We start from the raw sequence: 25,154 nt of genomic DNA on the forward strand, positions 1-25,154 counted from the left end.
ACACAGTCCAGTCCATTCAGGCTCAACTGTTGTCAAACCCCAGCCAGGGTGTCTCGGGCGGGCTTGTTGCATAAGTCAGATTCTAGATAATGTGCAATCTGTCGACATCCCTCTACCTCTGTAGCTGGACCTGCACCTGTATATGTCTTATCTGGGAAGAAAGTCAACAGCCCGTCCTGAAGAAAATCTCAGTCCTTTCTAAGATATTTTTGCAACTCCTTTACTCCTCCATCAGCCACGGGCGTGCAAAGACATTCTGTTTTAAAAAGAAAAGAAAAAAACGTGTGGGACGCAGGAAAGAGGAGTCTCTGGGATGTTTCAGCCTTAAACTGTCGTCTCTCGGGGAAGAAGCAGCATTTGCTCCCATCTCACATGCAGAGAGGATGTCAGGTGGCTAATTATCAGGTGACAAGCAGGTGTCTCCATCTACCCACCGGGCAATGGGGAGATCCTCCTTTTGCTGGGATGGATGAGCTAGCTGGGTAGACCTCTGTCTGCTCGTCGGATGAAGTAGGTGCCCTGCCTGGAATGGACCTCGTCTGCTTTGACAAATCAGCCCAGACGGAATTCCCAGCTTGGGTGTGCCCCCTCCCCCCCAAGCCCCCAACTCACAAAGCTTTCAAAGTCCCGTCCTTCGAACAGGAGCTGGAAGTTCTGGAGCTGTTACGATCATTCTCACCACCTCAAGATCCTGTTGACAAGATAAAGATTTAAGTCACAATAGAAACTCGGTTTGAGTGCTTTCAACCCCAGCCGTAATGTCTTCCAATCGATGCATTAGGGTTTCCCAGACTTGATGTGAGGTATCAGATCGAGGATGGAATGTTGTGACTCTCAGAACACGGATGATGATGCCTTGTCCTTGATATCCGAAAAGAAGGTCGGACAGCCATTTTCCCGGGTTTCATTTTTACATTTCCTTCGGGAAGAAATCAAAGCAGCTGTGTAAATCATATTGTAGAATGTTGTCGAGTGTTGTTAAATATTTTGATGCTTTAACAATTAGTTCAAAAATTACAGGATATGTTGAAGAGTTTGTGAAAGGTTTATGTTGCCATCTTAAAAAGAATGCCTTGGAAAAAAAAATTAGATTTCACCTTCTAAGTGTTGCCTACCCAGACCCACTTATATAAAATTGCAATTTCCACGAACCTCTGTCTAGTGTAACCCTGTCCGTTTAATCCCCGATGTGTTTCCGGTTTATAAAACACTGTATACTTCTCTGTTTGTTACTTGTGTCTCCAGGCTATCTATACATGAATTGGAGCCTCACGAGACCAGGGATTTTAGACCCTCGGTATGTGGCTCGGTGCAAAGTAGGTACTGGATGAGTGAGCAATTCAGTGAGTCTATGAACTCTTTGACCCGATCCTCAAAAGCTAACATAATTAGCGATAAATCATCTGAAAGTATAGATTCCCCTTTTATATTCAAAAACAGTTGTAACTATCCATTACTCGCTTTCTCTGACAGGGGTGTCTTCATGTGGTCGGTCACAGTACGATCCGGTCTCAGCCTTGTTCTTGGTATTTCGCAGACTTACGTCCCCATCGCTAGAATTATTCAGGTAGCATTCGTATATTAATTTCTTTTTTAATATGCAGAACCTCATCTGTTGCTCACCTCTACTCACGATCTCATTAACCTTGTGTTCCTCGTGACATTCTGTGTGTATCATGAGGCCCCTACCCCCACCCTGGGGAATGACAATGTTCTTGTGCCCCCTCCCCCGCCTCTGTCCCCCCATCCCCCACCCTTCCCTCTGCACCTACCCCTGCCTGTCCCTTCCTCAGAGGAAACTTCATGGAAAATGAATTTCAAATCCTTTTACATTCATATTTAAAAAGCCAGTAATCGGCCCTGGCCGGTTGGCTCAGCGGTGGAGCGTCGGCCTAGCGTGCGGAGGACCCGGGTTCAATTCCCGGCCAGGGCACACAGGAGAAGCGCCCATTTGCTTCTCCACCCCTCCGCCGCACCTTCCTCTCTGTCTCTCTCTTCCCCTCCCGCAGCCAACGCTCCACTGGAGCAAGGATGGCCCGGGCGCTGGGGATGGCTCTGTGGCCTCTGCCTCAGGCGCTAGAGTGGCTCTGGTCGCAACATGGCGACGCCCAGGATGGTCAGGGCATCGCCCCCTGGTGGGCAGAGCGTAGCCCCATGTTGGGCGTGCCGGGTGGATCCCGGTCGGGCGCATGCGGGAGTCTGTCTGACTGTCTCTCCCTGTTTCCGGCTTCAGAAAAATGAAAAAAAAAAAAAAAAGAAATAAAAAGCCAGTAGTAATCCAGCCATCAGGCTCCTTGGTGTTTACCCAGAGGACTTAAAAACAGGTCCACAGAAAACCTGGCATGCGGATGCGTGTACCAGCTTTATTCGTAATTGTTTCCGGAACGTGGAAGCCAACCGGGAAGTCCTTCAGGGAAGCTGAACAGATAAACTGGGGTCCGTCCAGAGAGTGGGACTATATCCATACTAAACAGAGCTAACAGCCAGGACAAGACAGCGAGGACCCTTCTTCTAAGCGCATATTCCCAAGTGAAGAGAGTCAGGCAGAAAGACTGTCTCCTAGACAGAAGTGGATTATGGTCGGTTGAGGCTTTGGCTGCAGAAGAAAAGATTGGACCCCTTAAAAAAAAAAAAAAAGAGGAGGGGGAAATACATGTTAATCATATTTTTTAAGTAAATAAAAAATATTAAGTACTATTCCATGTTAAAATTGCATGTAGGAAACCAAACTTGGTGTCATTAGAAAAAAGCATCAAGTTGGGGTTTGGTGGGGGGGCCTTCAGAAGTCGGGGGCTCAGGGCGCACACCTGGTGCACCTGCCGTTCAATCTGCCTCTGCTCCCATGCGATTCCAAAGGTGTGACGTTCTGGAAAAGAACGGAACTGTGGAGTCGCCCTCGGGAGCCGCGGGGCAGCGTGGCTTGTGCACCGTTCTCAGACTACCAGGCAGGCTTATCGGGGAAGCGTTACAGTGGATACTTTCCACAGCGTGTCCTCCTTAAAGCCAGGAGCCTTGAAGTGGCAGCACACGGGTGTTTATTTCGAGCCCAGAGGGTGGAACGCACATTTCCCCTGGAGAACGCTTTTGCTTTTTTCATTTACCCCAGAGAGAGGATTGGGGTGTATTGAGTCAGTGAACCGTCTTATTTTATTTTATTTTTTAAATAAAATGTTTTATCGGAGAAGCCTGCAAGTGGCACGAAGACCTGACCGGTCGGCGGCTGTCGGAGAGCCGCTCGGTTCCCCTGCAGGAAGGAACAACTCGGGAGATAATCATCATCTTTTCAAATGTCGGTATTAGTTCCTCAAATCCGGATTTGGGCTAAGCCACCCTCGCTGCGTCCTTGACCCTTCCCAGGATTCACTGCAGATGGAAATATATAAATCCCCCCGAATGTTCCGGTACTGAGCGTTCGCTTCCCGGTCGGTCCTCACCTCGGACTCTCAGAGGCGCACGGATGGATGCATTTTCAGGGCCCCGTGCTGTAGGATGAAGGACTTCGTAAGCCAACGCTAATTACTCTTCGCCATCAGGAGGAAAACAGAAATCCATATCAATTTAGATGATTACGGTCCGCATTATATCTGCTCACGAATAATCTGTTTGAACCATTGATTAGATTACAAATGCATTTTTAGAAGTCTGGTTGGCGTTTAGATATTTTATAAAGCACAATAAATGCCAGGGGAAAATTGAATTAAGAAAGCCTGTAATCTGCTTTCCTACTAGTTAAAAAGAAAAAAAAAAAATTGTGGCGGTAAATGGTTCCTGCTCTCCATCAAGGATAAATCTAATCGCAGAGCAGAGAACGACTTCTTTGGTTTTTTTTTTTTTACCATGCCAGGGTCCTTGACCGTTTTGTTGATAGCTGTTTTTTTAACAGCTTCACCTTGTGTGTTATTCCTTTTGATTTGAAGGGAATTTGATTGTCAGCCTTGAGCAGAAGTCATAATTGCAGCAGCACAGGGAGGCGGTCACTTCGGGATAAGGCAGAGCGGTTGGGGGACGGCGTGAGGTCTGGTTGGCTGAGGCCCCAGCCCTCCCTGAGCTCTCGTGCCAGACTTCCGGCTGGAGCCCACTCTTGGTCCCTAACGCTCTTCTCTTTTTATTTATTTATTTTTTTTGTGACTGAGGCCACCAGACCTGTGATTTAGGCTGGCTTCACCTGCATCAAAAAAAGAAATAAAAAAAATATCTCTTAACCCACGTCACCATCCCTAGATGTTCAAATGCACTCCCGTTTTCCGCAGATTAGCAACCTACCTGACGGCAGTCACCCAGAACGTGGACCTGTCGTCTGCAGTGGATGAGGGGGGCTGGCGGCAGGGACCTCGTGGTTAATCGTCCCGGCCTGCCTGACGCTTTCGGTCCTAGAGTGGAATCGAACTCACCCACGTTTTGGTATTTTCCTCGTGAATGAAGAATGTGGCGGAGTGAGCAGGGGGAAGGAATTTTATTACAGGGGTAATGTTTACTCTGTAACCGATTGAATAATTTGGTCACAAAGAGGAACCGAAGACGATGTCCCGGGAAAGTCCTGGTTTGAGCTAACTGCTGACCCTCCCGGAAGCCATCGGAGCCCTGGGTTCTTGGCATGCAGTCTGGCTTGCTCAGACCGCCTCCTGCCGGGGAAGCGGAGAGCCAGGACATCGCCACGAGCTTCCGCTCCCGTGGGGGAGTCCCATCCATCTTCTCAGGGGATGGGCACAGAAGACGAAGGGCCCAGCGCTCTGCCCAAGGCCCACGTGAAGGATGTTCGCTAGCCAGCTGCTCGTCCCACAGGGAGGAATGTTGGGGCGTCATCCCCGGAAGCTTCTCGGTCCGTCTAGGGTTTTATTTGTAGCTGATAATGCCAAGCCCACGGTCTGCGCTCCGTTAATATTTAAAAGCCGACGTGTGGATGGGAATTGGGGCAATGCTGTGCCCTGTTGTGGACACACGTGATTTACAGTGGCAGCCGTCAGCTTTGGGAGTCACCCTGGAAGACGGTGCTCCGGTCGGCTGTCCCAACAGCTCATGACGGTTGTGTGAGACATTGTCCTAAACAACTCACATGTATAAAAATTACTCACTCTTGACCCTAGCCAGGTCACTCAGTTGTTTAGAGTGTCATCCAGATACACCAAAGTTGTGTGTTCAATCCCCGGTCAGAGCACATGTAAGAATCGACCCATGAATGCTTAATTAAGTAGAACAAAACAATGTTTTCTTTCTTTTCCCTCTTCTCTCTCTTCCCTCTTCTTTCTCTCTCTCTTTATCTAAAATCAATAAACATATATTTTTTAATGACTCATCAATACTCAGAAGTATAGATGCTGTGAATTGAGGAACCTCTCATCATTCTAGGGGTCCTCAGTGGTAGAATCATGACATCCATCTGTGGTCTCAATAAAGATGACACTTTTACCAGGATATAATTTACCTACCAATTCACCTGCTCGTGTGTGAAATTTAATGGTTTTTTGTATATTCACAACAAATAACGATTGTGTTGGTTCATCACCACGGTCAATTTTAGAACAGTTTTCTGGTGACGCCCTAACAGCCTTACCCCTTACTAGCGAGCACTGCTCTTGACCCTGGTTCGTGGTCACCCCGGCCCCGGGCCACCACTGATCTGCTCCTGCCTCTGGATTGGCTCACTCTAGACGTTTCATATCAGTGGAATCGGACAGTGTGCGGGCTTTGTGACTTCTTTCAACTTGTGTATTCTTTCTTTTTAAGGTTCCTCCATGGCTGTGCCATATGTTAATACTTTAATTTTTATTGCAAAAATGTTTTATTGTCTGGATATACCTTTTATTTAGTCATTTATTAGCTGAGAGATGTTAACCCACGCTCTTTTAAAAGAAATCTTCCATTGATTTGAGAGGGGAGAGAGAGAGAGAAATAGAGAGAGAAGCATCAAGTCCTTGTTCCACTTAGTTGTGTACCCACTGACTGCTACTCCTATGTGCCCTGACCTGGCATGGAGCCCCTGACCACAGCATGATGCTCTGTCCACTGAGCCACCTGGCCAGGGCTCATATATATATGTGTGTGTGTGTGTGTGTGTGTGTGTGTGTGTGTGTGTGTATATATATATATATTCAATATATACATACGTATATATTTGTAGTTTTCTGAAGTCAGAAGCAGGGAGGCAGTCAGACAGACTCCCACATGCACCCGACCGGGATCCACCCGGCATGCCCACCAGGGGGCGATGCTCTGCCCATCTGGGGTGTTTCTCTGTTGTAACCGGAGCCACTCTAGCGCCTGAGGCGGAGGCCATGGAGCCATCCTCAGCGCCCGGGCCAACTTTGCTCCAATGGAGCCTTGGCTGCGGGAGGGGAAGAGAGAGACAGAGAGGAAGGAGAGGGGGAGGGGTGGAGAAGCAGATGGGTGCTTCTCCTGTGTGCCCTGACTGGGAATTGAACCCGGGACTTCCACATGCCAGGCCAATGCTCTACCACTGAGCCAGCCGGCCAGGGCCCCTCCGTGTTCTTTTAACTACAACTCTCTACAGCCTCTCCCCCTTTTCTTAGATTGACCCGTAATCGCAGGAGGCGTTTTGCACCTGGAAATTCGGGCGGCTCTGCTGACTCAGCACTAACGCGGAGAACAGCTCCCAGAGAAGGTGTCTGAATCCTAGTGGCATTTGCCATCCAGACTGGCCATTCCTGGGAAGGGGCCTAGGCAAGCAGACCCCGTGGCGAGAGGGGATGCCCCTCTCTCTGCCCTCAGCTCTCCGCAGCTGAACCCGTAGCTCAAGGGTCACACCACCCGAGTTGAAGGAATAGCAGGAAGGTGATATTTTTCACCAAGTTTTCAGAGTAGATGGGATCCTTGGAATTCTGTGCAAAAAGCATATTTAGGACAACAGTGAAACTTCACCTTTGGATTTTTCCTTTTCTTTTTTACTGAAAAACTCAATTTTGGCAATTTTCATTGAGTGTTATTCAAATTTCCTATAAATCTAGATTACTTATTAATAGGTGAGATGCACAGTGGTATTAGAAAAGAGACCATTTGGTGGGATGAGCAGATTGTTAGAGTAACCGGGGGGAGTTGGGAGCCACTGTGTCAAATAGAACGTTAATCATACAAAGAATTTTTAAAAGCTATTTGTACCCCAGATGATAATAAAATAACATAAAAATAAAAGCTGGTTGTACATCTGTTAACTTCCATCAGTCACATCAAATTAAACTTGTTATTTGATGGCTGATGTACCAGTTAGTTACATACACTGTTATAACACTAGATGTTACGAATTTTCTGTTTCTACAATGCATCACATATTTAAATTTTATTTATTTGTTTATTTTTTTACAGAGACAGAGAGTGAGTCAGAGAGAGGGATAGACAGGGACAGACAGACAGGAACGGAGAGAGATGAGAAGCATCAATCATTAGTTTTTCGTTGCACATTGTGACACCTTAGTTTTTCATTGATTGCTTTCTCACATGTGCCTTGACCGCAGGCCTTCAGCAGACCAAGTAACCCTTTGCTGGAGCTAGTGACCTTGGGCCCAAGCTGGTGGGCTTTTTGCTCAAACCAGATGAGCCCGCGCTCAAGCTGGCGACCTCGGGGTCTCGAACCTGGGTCCTTCCGCATCCCAGTCCGACGCTCTATCCACTGCGCCACCGCCTGGTCAGGCGGTGCGTCATATATTTAAAGAAAAAAATATATATAAATATCTCATCAGAAGACGTTAGTGGATTATTAATCGATACCATTTACATTCAGTGAAACCTACTAGGAGCCAGATTCTATTAGTCCTTTCTTGAATTTTACATGCTCCTTGACATTGATTATGATTAAAGACGGGCCGAAGGCAGGGGAGGGGTGTTCTGTCACTGACGAGCGAGGCACTTAACGTCTCCTCGCTTGGATTCACGGCGTAATTTATACGAAACACTGTTGGCCTTGGTCATTAGGAAAATAATGAAGGCAGGGAGTCCGTTTATCATGTCGTGTGATCTGACCCAACAAATAACCGGTCACGTCCTGCCTCCTGGTCCCGGTTCTTCCTGGTTGGAGTCTTGGGCACCGGACTGCAGACCAGGGAGCTTCCGTGAGATAATCCGTTGGGAGAGTATGTTTCAAAAACATCAAAGATGCTATAAAAAAAAAAAAAAAAAAGTGGGTTGGCCAATGGGAAAGTTCTGCGATTATTTCTTTATTCGTGAACAGCTTATGGAGGCCTGACTAGTATTCCAAAGCGGACTAGGAGACTAATAAGCATGTTATTTTTCGCTCCCTGTGTGCAGGTTGAGTTCATTTACAGCAGTGATCCCCAACCTCTTTTGGGCCATGGACCGGTTTAATGTCAGAAAATATTTTCACGGACCGGTCTTTAGGGTGGGAAGGATAAATGTATCACGTGACCGAGACAAGTGTCAAGAGTGAGTCTTAGACGGATGAAACAGAAGGAATCTGGTCATTTTTTAAAAATAAAACATCATTCAGACTTAAATGTAAATAAAACGGAAATAATGTAAGTTATTTATTCTTTCTCTGCAGACTGGTACCAAATGGCCCACGGACCGGTACTGGTCCGCGGCCCGGGGGGTTGGGGACCACTGATTTATAGGACCACTTCCGGAGGTTTGCGATGACCCTGACATTCATTGTATGCTCGGAGCCATCAACCGTTTTCAGATTCTGACACGTGCGGAGGCGCTATTGGAATGGGACAATATGATCACAGAGAGCCGAAGGGTCCCAGTGCTAGAAAATTCTGCCCCTGCGGTGGGTGGTCAGCCGTCCAGCACAGCGGTGCAGCACGGGGATTGCACTCTGTTCGGAGAAAAAAAATCACGCTTGATGGCTGAGGTCAACGGCTCCTATCTGGGAGTTAACCGAAAGTTATGATATATTAGCTTCAGGCAAATCTTGGAAAATTATTTTGCTTTTCTTTCCTTTTTTTGTTTGGTCGTTCTTGACATTTTCATGTATTTCTTGGCTTAATATTTTGCACCTCCTTCTTGGTGAGTGTCTGAGGAATGTGGCTTCGCTGCTCTCCTCTGTCTGGGTTAGGCTTCCCAATCTCATGTTCCTCTTTCTTCAGGCCAAGCCGAACATTGCACAGACACTGTCATTAAAATATTCCTGGCCCTGGCCGGTTGGCTCAGCGGTAGAGCATCAGCCTGTTGTGCAGAAGTCTCGGGTTTGATTCCAGGCCAGGGCACACAGGAGAAGCGCCCATCTGCTTCTCCACCCCTCCCCCTCTCCTTCCTCTCTGTCTTTCTCTTCCCCTCCTGCAGCCAAGGCTCCATTGGAGCAAAGTTGGCCCCGGGTGCTGAGGATGGCTCCATGGCCTCCGCCTCGGGTGCTAGAATGGCTCCAGGTACAGTGGAGCAACGCCCCAGATGGGCAGAGCATCGCCCCCTGGTGGGCATGCCAGGTGGATCCCGGTCGGGTGCATGCGGGAGTCTGTCTGACTGCCTCTCTGCTTGTCACTTTAGAAAATACACACACAAAAAATATTCCTCCGCGTCTCCTTTTTTAAATCAAAATATCTATCATAAACCATAAGTTTGATCTTTTTACAGTATATACCGGTCAGTGGGTTTTAAAATATTCAAAAGATTGGACAACCATCACCACTATTTAATTCCAGGTTCCTGTCAAAACCACGAGAATCCTGGGTGCGTTACCAGCCACGTCATAGTTGTCTCTCCCTCCGTCTCCTCAAACCATGGATCTCGGCTCTCTCCGTCTCTATGGATTGGCCTGTTCTAGACATTTTACATAAACAGACCAATAGGAGAGGTAGAGTTGTGCTTTGATCTTCACTTGTCATGAGGCTTCGTGGTCCCCGTTCACTGTAGCAAGCGGTACTTTATTCTGTCTTATGGATGAGTGAATGACACGCCGTGATCTGGATACACAGCTGTTTGATTATTCACATGTCAGCTGCTGGACATTAGGGTGGCTTCCATTTCTTTACTGTCATGAATAACATGTACTGTTTTGAGCATCTGTGTACAAGTTTTTCGGTGAGAACATGTGTTTTATTTCTCTTGAATGTATACCTAGGGTTGGAATTACTGGATCATAAAGAAACTCTACGGTGAGCTTTATGGGGAACGATCAACGAATCTGCTATTTTGATGGTGGAACTATTTCCCACTCCCACCAGCCGTGTGTGAGGGCTTCGAGCTCTTCACATTCTTCCCTATGTTTTTTGTGACCTGTCCTTTTATAGTCGTCTGCGTGGATATGAAGTCGTACCTCACTGTGGGTTTTTCAAATAATGTTATTTTTATTCATTTTAATTTTTTAATTGAATTTATTGGGGAGGCATTCGTTAATAAAATTATATGGGTGTCAGGTATACAATGCTGTGATTTCTCATCTGTTTATTGTTTTGTGTCTTCACCATCCCAAGTCAGGCCTCCTTCCATCGCCGTTTCTCATTGTGGTACAGATTTGCATTTCCCTAGTCACTAGTGGTTTGAGCAACTTTTCATGTTCTTGTTGTCCATTTGCATGTGTTCTTTGGAGAAATGTCTATTTAATCCTTGGCCTACCTGTTGTTTTAAACTGCTTTTTTATTGTTTAATTGTAAAAGTTCTTGATGTAGTCTTGATATGAAATTTAGGTCCTCCAATTTTCCCCCCAAGATTATTTTAGGCCTGACCAGGTGGTGGCGCAGTGGATAGGGTGTCAGACTGGGATGCGGAAGACCCAGGTTTTAGACCCGGAGGTTCGCCAGCTTGAGTGCAGGCTCATCTGGTTTGAGCAAAGCTCACCAGCTTGGGCCCAAGGTCGCTGGCTCGAGCAAGAGGTTACTCAGTCTGCTGAAGGCCCGCAGTCAAGGCACATATGAGAAAGCAATCAATGAACAACTAAGGTGTTGCAATGAAAAACTAATGATTAATGCTTCTCATCTCTCTTCGTTCCCGTCTGTCCCTAACTATCCGTCTCTCTGACTCTCCCTCTGTCTCTGTAAAAAAAAAAAAAAAAAAAAAAAAAAAAAAAATTATTTTAGTTATTTAATGGCCCTGGCATTTTTATATGAATTTTAGGACCAGCTTATTTCTGTGATAAAACAAGCTAGAATTGTGTTGGAGATTTGCATAGAATATGTAGATAAATTTGGGACTTTGCTGCCTAAATGATATTAAATTTTCTAACCCACGAACATGGGATGTCACTCCACTTATTTAAATCTTTTTAATTTTTAGTGATATTTTGAAATTTTCTGTATAGAACTCTATTAGTTAATTTATCAAGTTTATTTTAAAGATTTTATTCTATTTGATGTGATTTTAGATGAAATTATTTCTTTTATTTTTATACAGTTCATTACTAGTGTCTAAAATACTATTGATTTTAATAAAGAACCAATCTTTGGTTTTATTGATTTTTCTCTACTGTTTTTTTTTTCATTTTATTTTGTTTATTTTCTCTTTAATTGTTACAATTTCTTCCCTTCTGCTAGCTTTAAGTTTAACTTATTCTTTTTCAAGTTTGTTAAGGTACAAGGTTAGGTCATTGATTTGACACGGTTTTTCTCTTTTGAATGTAGGTATTTGCAGGTATAAATTTCCCTCAGAGAACTGCTTTAGCTGCACCCTCTATGTTTCAGCATATTGTGTCATCATTTTCATTCATGTGAAACTTAATTTCCCTTTGCTTTCTTCTTTGGCCCCTTGGTTATATATGGGTGAATTATTTGCTTTCTACATATTTAGAGATTTCCCAAATTTCCTTTTGAACTAATTTTTAATTTTATTTCATTGTGGTCAGAGAACATCATTTTTATTATTTCAGTTCTTTAACATTTTTGAAATTTGTTCACAACCTTTTGTAGTCTATACATAGTCTATATTGTATATATAGTCTATGGACCTTTTATAGTCTAACTCAGAAAATGTCTCTTTTTGTACTTTAGAATAATATGCCTTCTGTAGTTTTGGACTGCAGTGTTTAATAGGTGGTGGTTGTTCTAGCTTGTTTTATAGTGTTGTTAAAATTTTCTACTTCATTGTTGACTGCCTGTCTAGTTTTCTTTTCATTCCTGAGAGAGGGTTATCGAAGTCTCCAGCTCTTACTGTTGAGCTGTCCATTTCCCTTGGTAGTTCGTGTGTTTTGCATCTCGATTATTAAGTGCATACATGTTTAAAGTTATTATATTGTCATTATGGATAGGTTTTTTTTTAATTAGGAATTTTCTTCTATATTTTTAGTAACATTTATTAGCTTTCAATATTCAAGTTGGATATTAGTAATGAATGTCCATCTAGCTCTCTTGGGCTACCTTTTCCGTGGTGTATATTTTTCCATCCGTTTACTTATAGTCATTGATGCCTTGTAATCAGAAATGCCTGTCTTGCAGACAGCCTATAGCTGAATCATATATTTTTGTTTTCAATCTGTTCTGCAAGTCCTGAGCTTTTATTTGAATTGTTTAATATATTTACAATGGGATGTTATTATTGATGAGGGATGCTTCCCATCTCCATTTCTATTGCTTGTTTTCTATGCGTATTCCGTCATTTTTGTTCAGGAATCTTCTCCGTCATCCGTTTCCACCGATATCCCCCCAGTCCAGGTCTTCACTGTCAGGGACTCAACATAATACCTGGTTTCAGTTCATGTCATCAATACAGAAGGGACTTTTAGGGATGCCAAGTTTTTCAACATATCAAACAAAATTGGAACTTCAAAAAAAATTTTTTTTTAACTTCGGAAACTAATTCAGATTTTAAAAGCATTATTGTCAAGTACACAAGGTATATCTGTTAGGCAGGTAGAATTCAAGAAAAACCATTTGACATCTCTGTCTTCCATATTTGGATGGGTCTCAGGACCATGTCATGTGTGGCACACGTGTGTTCATGTTGTCTTCCCCTAGTTACCTAGAGCCTGCATACCTTTAAAGTGTATGAAATAGCAACAGTGAAGAACGTACGTGTATCAAACACTTCATACACTCACGTCACTCTCTCTCATCCTCTTCATATTTCAGTTGTCAGGTGGAATGTTTGAAACCCTTACGAGACAGCAGTGGAATACTCCACACACGCTTCTGAATGTTAGAGCGTTAGGAGCCAAATACACGGATGGGAAATACGTGTTCTTTTGATGGAATCTTTGTGGTACCTGGGAGAAGGGTTGAATCACAGCCGGGTGACCCGGCTTGGTCCCGCCTTCAACTCATTCGGTGACTGGGGGCTGTTCACTTTTCCCGCTCTGCTAGTCCTCAGTTTTTTCTCTCCTACAACCGAAAGTGTGCCCTCGGTGGTTGTAAAACTCCCGTTTCACAGGTCAGTGCTATGGGATGACTGACACTGGGCACTGCGGGGTCCACAGAAGAAGCAATGCCAGTCAGGGCAGCGTGTCGGTCACTCGCCGTTCCTGACAGTAATATCCCCTGTGAGGGACAGGGTGAGTGGAGAGATGTGTCCAGTGCCAGGCTGCCCCCCCCCGCCCCCGCTGCTCACTGGGACACGTGCTGCTTCACCCCACATGGCCCTCATTTGGGGTTTCCCCGTGGTCCGCGTACGTCTGACCTAACGCGTCCCCCTCTCCTCGCCCCCCCAGCTCCGTTCACCACGGCATCTCTTGTAACCCAGGGGCGTGTTCATCCCCCGGGAGACCTCGGGCGTTCCTTGGTCGTTTTAACTAAAACTGACCGTGACTCTCTGTGGGCCGGGACACCGCGTAACCCTCCGCGGAGGACTTGCGCGTTCTCTGCCCACGGAGAGGGACGGCTCACGCTGGGGTCGCCGTGGAATGTCCTCATGGCCGGGGCTGGAGGGCGGAATCCCGTCTGGCCCTCGGAGGGTCACTCTTAGGCCCACCTTTCAAAGCCACAGGTGCCTTTTGAAATTCTCACGATTTGTTGATACACAGCAGGTCTCCCTTGGCTTGATCCTCTTGGGTTTTCACACTGGCTTTTTTTTTTCTTTTTTTCTCCCTCAAGGATGAAAAATAACCACTAAGGCATGTAGCCTAGAATGAAAACAACAGAGACAGAGGAGAGGGCTGAATAAAAATCACGCATCCCGGTCCCCTTTGCTGTAACCAGCATGTCTTACGGATCTGACACAACCCGGTGAATTTCTCACTGCAGGCTTGTTTCTCCAGTGCCCAGTTCTCTCACTGAAGGCTTGTTTCTCCAGTGCCCGGTTCTCTCACTGAAGGCTTGTTTCTCCAGTGCCCGGTTCTCTCACTGAAGGCTTGTTTCTCCAGTGCCCGGGTCAGCCCACCCCACCTGGCCACAGACACGGGGATGACCCATCGTCTGTCCGGACAGGAGAGCAAGGCTCCCAGACGGAGTCGGCCAGGGGATTCTTTCTCCTCTGGATTGGAAGTCCTCCTGCCTCTGTCCTTCTGTCAGCCCTAGAATAGTCTTTTGATTTGCAATTTTATATCGATTTTAATTTGCTTCATGATTTTCCTGGCGCCGTTGAAGAAATAGATCACGCAGAAGCATATTTGACAGGAGGCAGAAAGAGGCCTTTTGCTGGCGGTAGAACTGGTGGGTTTTCCTTCCACCGATGCTTAGAATGAGTCTCCGCCCGCCTGCTTTCTGTCGGCTCAGGGAAGAGGAGGGCGGGAGTTGTCCCTGCAAGAGTCTCGAAGGAGGAGGGGGCAGGTGCGTACCTGGGAGAGCACGTGGCCGATGCTCCTCCCGGCCCCTTGTGGGACAGCCCCCCTGGGCTCTCCCCAGGGCTCCAGCGTGCTGAGAGGAGGCGGGGGGGGGGTCTGCATGCCCCCTGCTGGCCGTGCAGCCGTTCTGTGACACATAGGAAGACTTGTGCACGTTCATCACATGTTGGAAAACGGTAGGATTAGGTAATTACTTAGAAAATTGCTTAGAAAAGTAGTTGAACAGAAATAAGCTTTCTAGCCCTGGTCAGCTGGCTCAGTGGTAGAGCGTTGGCTTGGCATGTGGATGTCCTGGGTTTGATTCCCACTAGGACACACAGGAGAAGAATCCATCTGCTTCTTCCCCTGCTCCCTTTTGTTTCTCTCTGTCTTTCTCTCTCTCTTCGCCTCCTGCAGCCATGGCTCGATTGGAGTGTGTTGGCCCTGGGCACAGAGGATGGCTCCATGGCCTCCACCTCAGGTGCTAAGAAGAGCTTGGTTGCTGAGCAACGGAGTAATGCCCCAGATGGGCAGAGCATCTCCCACTAGTGGGCTTGCTGGGTGGATCCATGTCGGGCGCATTCAGGAGTCTGTCTCTGCTGCCCCACCTCTCACTGAATAAAAAAAGAAAAGAATAGGCTTACTGAACAATCCATTTCCTTCTTAAAACACTCTGCTCTTCATCTAAAAGACAGCAGAACTTCTCAGGTAAACAGGTATGTAATGTGGAGGAGTCTTCATGAAGGATTGTATCTGGTAGAGTACCATCACTTAATAAACATTTATTGATCGGATGAAGAAAACTAATTTAGAAAGCAGGGCGGCTATCCTGTCGTGAGAAAACTATTATTTTCAAGCTGAGGGTGTAAAAAAGTAAAGAATGAATTCTGTGCAATGCTCTGGGTTTTATCTCTGCCTGGGTACATTCTAGGGTTGATTACTTTCCTTCGAAAACGAGGTCCAACAAATTGCCGTGGCCGACAGCATGTGGGAGGTTTAGAAACCACACTGCCTAGCCCTGGCCGAGTAGCTCCGTGGGTTAGAACGCCATCCCGCGACATATGCCAGAGTTGTTGGTTAAGTTCAGTCCCCAGTTGGGGCACGTGTAGGAATCAGCCAGTGATGCAGAAGTAAGTGGAACAACAAATCAGTGTCCCCCCCCCCCCCCCCGTCTCTCTCTAAGGTTAATCAATAAATATTAAAAAAAGCATGCTCTGTCTTGTTCCTCATCTCCCTCCCACTCTTGTGGCTCTCTTTCCTCCCTCTGAGTGATCATACTGCTCACAAAACTTAGGGGATATTTCATAGTTTCATATACCTTTTGAAATATCCCCTAATTTTTGTGAGCAGTATATATATTATAGTTGGCAGACTGTCACCGGTCCATGGACCTGCGGTGGAAAAACACGGCTCCAGGTCACGCGTGACTGTCCTAGGCGTCATCGTGTCGGACCGACCTGTGTCTTTAGCGTGTTGGCGTGGACCGCATGGCGCCCCCCTCTCTCTCTCTCTTTCTCTCTCTCTCTCTCTCTCTCATGCACGCTGCAGGCTTCCACGTCAGCGTGAGGACCAGTGCCGCCTGCCGCAACCGGACCCAACCAAGGACAGGCTCATAGAGAAGGCAGGTTTGCGTTTTGCGGTCCTGCACGCGGTGACCAGCGGTGCTCATTGGGGAAGCCGCCCACGTCTCAGCCAGCCTCACCTCATTAATTCGTGTAAGGACCAGCGTGGTCCGCGTCCTCTGTTTGTGAGAAGGAGAGAGCAGCCGGAGGATTCATCAAAATAACAGCCCGAAGAGCCAGAAAAATCAATAGCTCCTTTTCTCAGCGTCAGACCCCGCCCCTCACCCGAGGGAGAGGTTGGGTTTCCAGGAGAGGTCTCTTCTTGTCATGCAGACCCCTAGGGCTGCACAGTGTCCCCCGAGGGCCCCAGTGGCATGCCTGGCCCGCAGCTCTGTTCTAAGGGGGCGGTCTGGGTTTCCAGTGACTTTGGAGACTTCTTCTTTTTTTTTCTAGTTAATCTCTCAATTTTTCTCACACAGTGCGGCTGCTGAGAGAGGAATTGGAGCTGTTACAGTCTGTGCTTTGATGCAGTTTGTAAAACGGGAGATGGTAGACAGGAACCCAGACCCAGCGTGCTAGTAATTTCCTTAAAAGGACCCGTGTGTTGGCCCTGGCCGGTTGGCTCAGCGGTAGAGCGTCGGCCTGGCGTGCAGGAGTCCCGGGTTCGATTCCCGGCCAGGGAACACAGGAGAAGCACCCATCTGCTTCTCCACCCCTCCCCCTCTCCTTCCTCTCTGTCTCTCTCTTCCCCTCCCATTGCCAAGGCTCCATTGGAGCAAAGTTAGCCCGGGCGCTGAGGATGGCTCTGTGGCCTCTGCCTCAGGTGCTAGAATGGCTCTGATTGTGGCAGAGCATTGCCCCCTGGTGGGCATGCCAGGTGGATCTCGGTCAGGCGCATGCGGGAGTCTGTCTGACTGCCTCCCCGTTTCCAGCTTCAGAAAAAAACAAAAACAAAACAAAACAAAAAAAGGACCCGTGTGCCTGTGGGCTCTCAGCCTATGTCCCCGGGGAGCAGGCATCCCTCTCGCCCCCCTCCCCCCTCATTTTATTCCTGAGAAGGCAAAGGTCCTTTCAGCCTGTGATCCCACTGGGGCACCGACAGTAGAGGTGTCTTTGGAATGACTTCTAGGACACAGTTAAGGACACCCCGTCTGTGGACTTCATCCCCCCCCGCACCCCCCCCCCCGTTGTTTTGCATTTCTCTGGCTTCCTGGTCCGCAAACTGCAGCTCATGAGCCACATGCGGCTCTTTGGCCCCTTGAGTGTGGCTCTTCCACAAAATACCACGTGTGGGCGCTACCTCGATAAGGAACGTACCTACCTAGATAGTTTAAGTTTAAAAAATTTGGCTCTCAGAAGAAATTTCCGTTGTTGACTAATGAGTCTGCCGACGGCTGCTGTAGCTGGATGTGGGAAGTAATCGGAGGGTTGATCTTAGGTGGGGGCGTCTGATAGGTGGACCGTGGGGGAGGCTGAGCACATGGGTTCCTCCTCCTGTGAGCAGACCTTTCACTAGAGACCCCAGGGGGAAGCGTGCGTCCTGAGTGGAACTGTGCGTTATTAGAACTGTTCTTACCGGCAAGGTCGCCTGGCCCAGGGGCCCTTGACCCCGGAGTCCTCAGGTCATTTCCCGCATCGGGGTCTTTCCCTCGAACAGGATGACTCTGTGTGCTCTGCCCCGTGGAAGCATTTCTGAGATCAATCCAGACGATTGGATTGGCATCTCTTCCCGCTGCGTGTGTGTGTGTGTGTGTGTGTGTGCGCGCGCGTGTGTGTGCGTGTGTGTGTGTGTGTGTGTGTGTGTGCGTGAGCGAGCCCCGGGGACTCTGTCTCAGCTGAGGGTGCTGAGGGGCGTGGTCCAGTCTCCACGCCCAGAGGAAGGTTTTGTTCGGTGTCTTTACCGTGTCTGTCTGCGGGAAGGAGGGGGACTCCTGAAATAATAACAGTGCTCCGTTGCCATAAAATAATTCCGTGCTTCCAAACCTGTCACTGCCTCGTAGCCCGGCTCTGAATTTCACAATCTGTTTATTCTCACCTTCGAAAGGAAGAGGGCAGGTTCAAGGGGGCGGAAAGCCGTGAGTGTTTCTCAATATTGATCACATGCCCGGTTCCGGTGGCTCCAGCCTTCTCCCAAGTACGCTGTAGAGACAGTCCTTCATGTTCACAAGTGCCGGAAAGAGAGCTATCACTGTGACGATCTCACACTTCTGGAATGTTCACAGATACTCAAGAAGGACAGGAAGGGGAGCGAGCCATGCCTAGAAAGCACGTGTTTTGGTCTGAAAGCCTGTATTCCTTTCGCCTTTTTACAAGAGGAGAGACTCTCTAAAAAAGACGGTTCAACTCTTCCCAGACCTTCGATCCTAGCAATAATAAATAATAACTTATCTGTCACAGCCTGTTGGGTTTCAGGGAAGCTCTCAAGAGCATTTTGGGTGTCCGTCAAAATCAATCTGCGTTTTCAGCGCCGTTCCCCCCGTTTTATTCTAAACGTTGGTCTTCCAGGACCCTTCCGTCAGGGAGTGCAGGGGGGAGGTGCCGTGACGAAGCGCAGGCGGTGGGGACAGGGGCCAGGCGGGCTGAGGGCACGTTATCCCGGAGAGAGCCTGAGACCGACGGAGGCTCGGAGCCCGGTCTGCGTCCCAGCATGGCCAGGAGTCGGGTCTCACCGAGAGGGGTGACAGACTTGTCTCCGGGGACCGTTCGGGGGCCTGAAATGTTTTGCTGTCTGTCAGTATCCATGAGATGCGTTCATGTTGTAGAGCAGGGGTCCCCAAACTACGGTCCGCAGGCTGCATGCGGCCCCCTGAGGCCATTTATCCGGCCCCCACCGCACTTCCGGAAGGGGCACCTCTTTCATGGGTGGTTGGTGAGAGGAGCATAGTTCCCATTGAAATACTGGTCAGTTTGTTGATTTAAATTTACTTGTTCTTTATTTTAAATATTGTATTTGTTCTCATTTTGTTTTTTTACTTTAAAATAAGATATGTGCAGTGTGCATAGGGATTTGTTCATAGTTTTTGTTATAGTCTGGCCCTCCAATGGTCTGAGGGACAGTGAACTGGCCCCCTGTGTAAAAAGTTTGAGGACCCCTGTTGTAGAGAAAGAGAGAGAGACTTTGGTCGCAGCCACTCGACAGGAAAACTAATCAGCACATGTTACAGCAATGGTCCCCAACCACCGGGCCGCGGATCAGTACCGGTCTGTGGGCCATTTGGTACCGGTCCGCAAAGAAAGAATACATAACTGACATTATTTCCGTTTTATTTATATTTAAGTCTGAACGATGTTTTATTTTTAAAACATGACCAGATTCCCTCTGTTACATCCGTCTAAGACTCACTCTTGATGCTTGTGTCGGTCGTGTGATACATGTATCCGTCCCACCCTAAAGGCCAGTCTGTGAAAATATTTTCTGACATTAAACCGGTCTGTGGTCCAACAAAGATTGGGGACCAGTGCATTACAGGAGGCATCCTCGGGGGTGCAGGACCTGGATCCTGCCGGAATATGGAATATGGCGTTACGCGCCCAAGTGGATGGTTCTTATTTCGTCCTCAGGTTTTTATGTTTGGTTTAGTTGACCCCTCCCTTGGAACACCTGCTCCCCATACCGCCGGCGGGTTAATACGCACTGTGTACCCCGCGTGGACCCCTGTTCCTGCAGTTCCCCTTCAGAACGCAACTTTCCTGGCATCGCCGAGGTTGTTAGTGGCGCCTTCACTTTATCCCAGACGTCATTCCGTATCGCCACGATGACACGGATTGCTGTTGTAAGTTCTGGTTGTCACGTGTGGCACAGCACACATCATCCCAAGACAGCATCCGTGTGGACCCGGGACCACGCACACGGCTGACTTCTGACGTCGCGAACGCCAGCCCGGAGTACAAGGACACGCGGGTGTCTGTGTCTGGGTGACGCCTTCTCTCTGGACAACTCTCAGTCTTCCCCTCAGAGCAGAGAGCGCAGGCTCTCCCGGAGTTCCTATGCCGTCCAGGGAACAACAGCTGTAGCTACGAATAATTACAGTAGCAGCGATGAAACCAAGTCTTTGTCGCGGAGCTCCCTAGGTGAGCGGTCGTTCCTCTGGTGCGCTGATTGCTGTAAAAACCGCCAGCCTGAGGCTCCTGGGGGGAGAGAGGTCCGAACTGAGCGGCCGTGAATCCTCGTGGCGGCACCCTGGGCTGCTGAGCTCTCGGAGTGGGACGTCCCAGAAAACCTGGGCGCCCTCTGTAAACCGCAGGCTCGGCTGGCCCACATACAGCCCTGCAGGGACCCGTTCCGGTGCGCAGGGCACATTAGCTCTTATCTCCCTCATAAACATGCGTTTGTTGGAGGCATTGTCCCCGCTGGGAAATGTGGCTTGGAAAAACTCTAGATAGCTGAGCCAAACAAACAAACAAACAAACAACCCTTCAACTCGGGCATCCCATACTCAGGGTTCAGAGTTCACTCCGGCCTGACCAGGCGGTGGCGCCGTGCATACAGCGTCAGACTGGGACACCAAGGACCCAGGTTCGAAAGCTTGAGATCGTCCGCTTGAGCGCGGGCTCATCGGGTTTGAGCAAAGCTCACCAGCTTGAACCCAAGGTCGCTGGCTTGAGCAAGGGGTCACTCTGTCTTCTGAAGGCCCACAGTCAAGGCACATATGAGAAAGCAACCCATGAACAACTAAGCAGCCACAACGAAGAACTGATGCTTCTCATCTCTCTCCCTTCCTGTCTGTCCCTCTCTGTCCCTCTCTCTGTCTGTCACAAACACACACGCACACAAGACTTCACTCCAGGTGTTAGCCCTGTCTTGGGAGAGCGAGTTAGAACCGCCTTTCTTCAGGGTTCAGTGGGAACGCCGCCCGTCCGCCTTCTCCCAGAACGGCCCAGGGAGGTCAGTAAAGCAACGGTCACCCGAGTGAGTGGTGAGACTTTGCTGGCATCTGACCACGTCGAGTTCTGCGACGATTTGAATGACTTAGTGCCGTCATGTGAGGGTTCCATGTAGATGTTCAGTACTTGAGGATCTAAATTTTGATTTCTTCAAAAAATGTTAATATATTTCACGGTGGTCAATGTATTTTTTTTAAAAAATGCACCGGGTGAACTAGTTTTAAACGTACAGCAGCAGCATGTACCTTCGGAACATCGTAGGACCTTCGTCACCATCTGTCACCGGAACTGTCGTCAGCCCCGACAGACACACTGTCCCCGTTAAACAGTGATGCCTGAGCCCGGCAACCTCTCCCCCGCTCTCCGCTGCCAGGACTTTGACCACTCTAGCTATTTTCGCAGAAAAAAAGAAATCTGACGCCAGTGTTTGTCTGAGTCTGCCTAGCTTCATTAACAGTATTGAAACAATAATGTTTTCGGGACGCATCCCTGTGGGAACATGTATCAGAACTTCCCTCTTTTTTAAGGGTACATAGCATTCCATTGCATGTGTCCACAGACTGCCTCTTGTCCATCCCTCCCTCCCTCTGCTGAGGGACGCTGGGGTTATCTCTGTCCCCTGGCTGTCGTGAACCACGCTGCTGTCATTGGTGTGTAAGTATCTGAGTCCCTGGTTCCGATTCAAAATTGGACTTGTTACTCCTCGTTTAGAAACACTGCCGGACACCCGTACAGCGAGACGAAGTAAGTCCACCTAATGTCCACTTCATCACACGACCCTACGCGACCTCGGAGGGAGAGGTCATTTTTTTACAAAGGTGAACTCGGCCGCCGAGGACAGTTTTCTCGTTTTATCAAAGCACAGAAAACACACACATGCCAGGTGTTGTCACTGGTCTCTTCTTCTCTCCGTGTGGCCTCCCCAAGTACTTGGTCACTCTTAGCGACTTCCCATGCCGTAACGACCACTGTGATGCTGAAGCGACCACTGTGATGCCGGAGTGACCACTGTGGTGCCGGAGCGACCACTCCGGAGTGGCTGTCACCACCCGCAGGTGCACGCTGGCAGCCGCGACTCTTCCTCTGTAAAGTTGTGGACACGCCCTGCTGTAATATGGACACGTCCCTCTGTAATGTGGACACACCCCTCTGTAACGCCGTGGACACGCCCCGCTGTAACGTCGTGGACACGCCCGCTGTAACGCCGTGGACACGCCCCGCTGTAACGTCGTGGACACGCCCCGCTGTAATGTGGACACGCCCCTCTGTAACGCCGTGGACACGCCCCACTGTAATGTGGACACGCCCCACTGTAATGTGGACACGCCCCTCTGTAATGTGGACACGCCCCTCTGTAACGCCGTGGACACGCCCCACTGTAATGTGGACACGCCCCACTGTAACGCCGTGGACACGCTCCGCTGTAATGTGGACACGCCCCTCTGTAATGTGGACACGCCCCTCTGTAACGTCGTGGACACGCCCCACTGTAATGTGGACACGCCCGCTGTAATGCCCCGCTGTAACGCTGTGGACACGCCCACTGTAATGTCGTGGACATGCCCCGTTGTAATGTCGTGGACACACCCGCTGTAATGTGGACACACCCCACTGTAATGTGGACACGCCCCGCTGTAACGTCGTGGACACGCCCCGCTGTAATATTGTGGACACGCCCCGCTGTAATATTGTGGACACGCCCGCTGTAATATTGTGGACACGCCCGCTGTAATGTGGACACGCCCCGCTGTAACGTCGTGGACACGCCCGGCTGGGACTACGAGGATGACGGGAGGAAACTCTCGGAAGAGTGCTGGTCAGTGGACAAAACCTACCCCACGCGTCCGTCTCCGGAGCACAGCCCGTCCGTGGGAAAGGTGGGGGGAGAAGGAGACAGGAGGGGGCCGGTCTGGAGACTGCAGTCCGGGACAGCGTCTGCGCGTCGGGGTCCCTGCAGAGTCATGCAGCCGCTGGGCTTCACGGCTGATTAATCGTGTGGTCGGGCCTTTCGATAGCTCTTCTTCTGCCTCGGCTGGAGCTCCGGGGTTGAAGGGCCACCCAGTCCTCTTGCGGTCAGGGTGCGTTCGGAAGCCGGACACAGAGCCCGCCTCTCAGATTCAGTTTCTTGGGTATATATGTATATGTTTTTAAGATTTTCCTGGCACGTGGTCGGCAGAGCCACGAGGGCATGGCGACCCTGATTTGAAGTGTAGGTGAGCTGGTTCCCCCGACAGAGGAGCCATCGGGCAGGGATTCCTGGTCCTCACAGGCTCCCACAGCGGTGCTCCCCGCCCGGAGTTCAGTTAAGCCACAGCTGATTTATAGTGAGCCCGGGAAACTTCCAGTTGCTGCGAATTGTCCAGTCCTGGGAATAAGTGTCTGTGTGTGTGTGTGTGTGTGTGTGTGTGTGCATGCGTCGCGCAAACACGCATGTTTCCACACACGCGTGCATGCTTGTGCACAACGTTCCGGGTTTCTTCTCAAGATCGGTGCGGGCATTGCCCCCCGAGCTGGAAATGTTGGCCTTCTTCACACACTTGTGCATGGATTTCCAAATTGATGGCTATTTGCTTCACAAGTGGACAGGAAATCAATCCTGGAAATTATTGTGTGTGGAGATCAATTCAGGACGTTGTAAAATATTATTTCTTTCACCCCCTGGATGCTGCTTAGTTGCCGTTTCATTCTTCACGGTAACAGCAGAGCCCCCAATGCTGCTGTAAACACCTGCCGCTCTGCATGGAGCGTCCCGGAGTCCCGCTGCCCTCTGCCTGGCAGGGCCCTGGCTGTGGCAGTGGGTCCTCTCTCTCTCTCTCTCTCTCTCTCTCTCTCTCCCTCCCTCCCTCCCTCCCTCCTTCTCTCTCTATCTCTGCAGAGGAAAACCAGGCGTGTGTTTTAGATTATGTTTGGGGCGTCCTCCCTTCCGTCCTGGTGACAGGGGTAGTTCTGTCTTCAAAGGGAACCATGCCAGTGGGTCCCTTCCTGGCCCGCGATTGGCAGTGGACCTGGAGGAGGACCCGTGTTCCCAAGCAGCGTGGCGGAGACGGGTAACCCCTCCAGGGGGGGCAGCAGGAAGCAGGGGCTGCATTTGGAATGTCCCCCCCCACACACCCTGCCCGGCATTCTGGGTTCCGCGACCTCACCACTCAGGTAGAATTTGTCTTTCCATAGACTGGTGTTCCCACATCCTGGCCATTGGCACGCCATCTTGACTGTTGTCTATTCTAAACGTTTCCTGTGGCACGAGCAGGCTTGTAACACTGTCTGCCCGCACCCGTGCCTTGCGTGTTAGACGAGACTCGATGAGGTGCACCCCCTCCGCAGTCCCCGGGAACGAGGAGGGAAAAATGTAGGTCCTTCTGCATATATTAGCTAAACGAGGAGCCTAGGTGTGGTCTTCACCTTCTGGAAATGATGGGTATTAACCTGAGAAGTAAAGGGAAGCAGGTCCTGACTAGACTGCTGGGTAATTATGCTACCCAGCAGGGGGGACCATACGCTTAAGCGATCATGTATTTACGGCTAATCAAGAAAATATAATATTTCTGTTGCAATCACGCGAGCTCTATTTAAATGGAAGTTCGACTAGACTTGTGTAATTAAAGGTATTTCTGAGTGGCCAATCTACATAGATCTCTACAGTTAATGATATTCTCAATTATAAAAATATCACAAGATGGTGATTTTTCCCGGATGTGAAGTTCTGTACAGTAGAAACTTGGTTAGAGGATGCTGCCCACGTATCCATAAACAGGAGAATGTGAATAGATACATTTATTTATTGTACTGTGTTGTCTGTATTTCTCTCAGATGGAAAAAAAAAACTATCTGCTTTGGGGAGTCGGGCGCAGGGGGGGGAGTTGTCTCAGGTACAAAATTATTTTGCAATTAAAGTTGTTCTTTGCATCCTGAAGAGAACATAAAAGACCGTATTTATGGGAAGAGTGTTTTCTTTGGGGGGAAGGGTATTGTTATCCTTGTTTTACATGTTCATATACCTAACAAAAACACAGGGTGTCTCCTTCTTCATCACTTATCATTTCCTGATTTTAAAACCCTTTGTAAAGGACCTCCGTAGGCTATTGTTTCTGAAAGTGACTCTGAATACCACCAAATGT

General features: G+C 48.8%; 1 protein-coding gene across 2 annotated transcripts in view; it reads left to right on the forward strand.

Annotated features, from left to right (window-relative positions):
* LOC136382110 (contactin-4) overlaps nucleotides 1-25,154 on the forward strand; it is an 813,951-nt gene that overhangs the window by 136,759 nt on the left and 652,038 nt on the right. The window lies entirely within an intron of this gene.

Source organism: Saccopteryx leptura, chromosome 10 (assembly GCF_036850995.1).
Source record: "Saccopteryx leptura isolate mSacLep1 chromosome 10, mSacLep1_pri_phased_curated, whole genome shotgun sequence".
Lineage (NCBI taxonomy): Eukaryota > Metazoa > Chordata > Mammalia > Chiroptera > Emballonuridae > Saccopteryx > Saccopteryx leptura.